Source organism: Octodon degus, unplaced genomic scaffold (genome assembly GCF_000260255.1).
Source record: "Octodon degus isolate 3935 unplaced genomic scaffold, OctDeg1.0 scaffold00060, whole genome shotgun sequence".
Taxonomy (NCBI): Eukaryota; Metazoa; Chordata; class Mammalia; order Rodentia; family Octodontidae; genus Octodon; species Octodon degus.
The window spans coordinates 3180053-3183823 of NW_004524636.1; positions in this window are offsets into that span (position 1 = coordinate 3180053).

Consider the following 3771-nt stretch of genomic DNA (forward strand, 5'->3'; position numbering starts at 1 on the left):
TATAGTGCAAGTACTGGGGGGGAGGACACGTGCATTTTCTTGCCATTAACCCCTTAACAACTATGTATTCAGCATTTTCATGGTATTAGCTACTGTGAGTAACCGAGAGATGATTTAAGGGAGGGGGAGGTGCTGTGTAATATCTAACCCTTCATCAAAGGGGTATTTTGGTGCCTGGGGGCCTCCCAGAGGGATAGAGAGAAACAACTATATGTGAAATGAAAAATAAAGGAATACAGTTATGGTAATTTAACTATGTAAAACACAGAGAAAGAACTTCCTGAAAGATGGTTAAAAAGAGCACTTGTACAATTCCCCTCTTTGGGCCAGGAAGATGGCTCAGTAGAATAAGTGCTTGCTGGCAAGTGCAAGGGCCTGAGCTCAATCCCCAGTTCCTCCATAAAACAAAAACAATTCCCCTCCTGAAAAGTGGAGACAATAAGGAGGGCAGGCCCACCCAAGAGACCCCACGCCTGGGGTCACACGGCATCTGCTGCACAGTGAACAGGGCCCTCGGGTCCATGCTAGGTTAATAAAATGACAGTGCTCCCTCCCTAGTGTCCCCACCAGTGTGCCAGGCAGGAAGGGAAGGAGCAGGTCCCTCTGAACCACAACTGCCACCTGTTGCTCTCCAGCTGTCACCCACTGTCACAAGCAGCTCACTTCAGAGAACAGCGTAGGATCTCTCTAATCTACTCAGGCTGAATTCAGACTTGTGCTCCTCCTGCCTCAGCTTCCCAAAGTGCTGGGATGAAGCATGCGCCACCGCCCCCAGCCAACTCCACACCCTTCTCAGATTCTGTGTGCAAGGAGAAGCAGCAGTTGAGCCACTTCAAGGACAGACGTCACCCTCTAAACCTCCCAATAAATTTTCCTTACAGTTATAACTGCGGTGAATCAAACGACTCACACAAAGAAAAATATCTGACAGCTAAACCTTAAAATATCTTCCATTTTTCTCTGGAAATGATATAATCATTATACTTCCACAAGATATCAAAATAATAATCAATGATCGTGTACTATGAGACAGCAAAATGGTAAGATAAAAGTGGAAAGGGAGGAAGGTAACTTATGGATGGATGTTATGGATGGATGCCTCTTTATGACAGAGGACATCAGCAAACACGCCTTCATTTCTAAGCCTGCTGGAAAGGAGACTTCAAAAGGTATTAGCAGCAGGGCTCAAATCAGACTTCCACTGAAGAAGGTGAAGACAAAGGCTAATTGTATAGTAAGTAGGGTGAGGACAAAGGAAATGAAGGCCATGGTTTAAAATGTGGGAAACAGCGAGAGGAGTGAAGGCTGTGCCCGGAATTGCCTTGCCCCACCAACACTTGCCTCAGAGCCAGGCTCTCAGAACAGCAAGTGCCCTCTGAAGACGGAGGCGGAGACCCGTAGGGAGGTGGGGTCAGCGTTTGCCCTGCATCTCACGTAGCAAAGAAAGCCATGCTATTTCTGTCAGACGTGTCCTGCACCGTCTAATCCCCTCTCCCAGCTGCCAGGCTTTGCGCTTCTCAACACAACTTAGCAGAAGGAATGAAACTGTAAAAGCAACATGGACAAGCTTCAGCAGCTTGATGGTGAGAGAAGAGGAAAACAAAAAGAGATGGGCGGCATGGCCTCAATTTTAAAAGAGGTCCAAAAGGCAAAGCCAGCGATGGAAGCCCACCAATCGTCACTTGGGGCTGAGGAGACAGGGGTCAAGCGTGCAAGGAAATTGAGAGTGACCCTATCTTGACTGTGGTGTGGTCTCCCCAATCGCAATTACCAGGTTCTTCAAAGCTACACGATTAAAATTGATGAGTTTCATTGTCCGTTCATTCACACATTCATTCATTAGTCAGCAAGTCAGGCTGCAGGCTTTGAGCTACATCTTTTGACTCAAAAGTAGATGATTTTAATGGTTCTATTCTTTTAGCGGTTAAGAGAAATAGTTAAGTGCTTTTCTAAAGCTTAAATTATATTTTGTTTGATATTAGCTAGTAGTAAACATTTCATTTCCTTTTAAAATATATGGAAGATTCTCTAAAATGTATGAGTAAAAATTAAATTATAGCAACAATGTATACCAAATAAACTTTTAAAATTCAAAAAATAAACAAAATAAAATTGATGAGTTTTAAGGTAGATAAGCAATATCCCAATAAAGAGAGGGAAAACATTCTCAGACTGCCCTGGAAACAGTAAAAAGTGAAATATTATTTATCAAAATTTATAGACTAACTCATTCTTTTAAATGTTTGACTTTTTAAGGTTTACAGATAATGTGTGATTTATCATACACAACATGTTTTGAAGTGCACGTCCATTGTGATTAAGTTTTTTTAGGTTTTTTTTTTTTTTTTTTTAATTTTAAAACCAAAGCACTTATTTTGAGTGATTGCTGCGATTCTCAAGATGAACCGGACTCCGCAACTGCGGCTCTCTTGGGTTTAGGTGTCATTCCTTCACGGAATCCATGCCTGAAACTGCAATGTACAATTTTTAGGTATCTCATTCGGCCAGTTCCGGTGGTATTTTGCCTTTTAGCCTTTACACTCCACTCATGCTTTCTCTTGCACTTGGTGGGATAGCCACATTTGCCACAAGTCGACTTCTGAAGGCGGTAGGCCTTAGAGCCACAGCGAGGCACAATGTGTGCGTCTTATTACGACGCTTTCCAAAGGATGACGTTCCCTTGGTCTTCTAGCTTGTGCTGCCGAGACCAAAGAGACTGGAAAAGGTGATTAAGTTTAGCTGGCTAACAAATGCATTACCTCAGGTAGTTAGCATTTTTGCCGAGACTCTTTAAATCATTTTTCAAGAATACAATATATTATCACTGACTGTAGCCACCCTTCTGTACGAATTATCTCTTGAAGTTTTACTGCTGTGTGCCCTTTCCCCAGCTCCTACCTCCCCCAAGACACCCACCCTCTGCTCACCACCAACCTGCTCTCTCCCTGGATCCAACTATTGGAGGTTCCATGTATGAGACAGATCCTGTGGTACGTATCTTCTGAGGTCTGACTTATGTCACTTCACATAGTGTCATATGTGTATGTCTGTGTTGTCACAAGCGAAAATATTTTGATCTTTTCACCCCTGGATGACGTCCCATTGCATACAATGCTGCAATAAACACAGGAATGCAGATGTTTCTTCAACACCAGCCTTTCGTTTTGAATATATACCAGCAAAGCATTTGCTGAATTATATGGTAGTTCCACTTTAAAAATTTGTTTAGGATCCTCTATACCATTTTTAATAATGGTTTAACTAACTTCTTTCCCATTCATAAACTATGCATTCCCCTTTCTCCACATCTTCAACATTTTTTCCTTTATTGATAATTATTCTAAATAGGTTAAGGTGTTATTTTATTGTGATTTTGATTTGCATTTCCCTGGTTATTAGTGATGTTGCATTTGTTTTGCTTTGTTTTTTCCAAATACCTTATGGCTACTGTGTGTCTTAAGAAATGTCTGGCTCTTGTTTTTTGTTGTTGCCATGAAAGGTTGCTTTCTGCTATGTGCTGCTCAGTCTTGTTGTTGCCATGAAAGGTTGCTTTCTGCTATGTGCTGCTCAGACCCAGCTGAATATGGACTGAAACCTCCAGTAACTGTACTGAAGAAGACCTAGAATTCTATGTCAGGAAGTGTGGTGACATTCTTGGTGTAACCAGCAAGCTACCAAAGGATCAACAGGATGCTAAACATATCCTTGAGCACATCTTCTTCTAAGTGGAGGACTTAAAGAAACTGAACCAGGAACATGATGTGGATACAA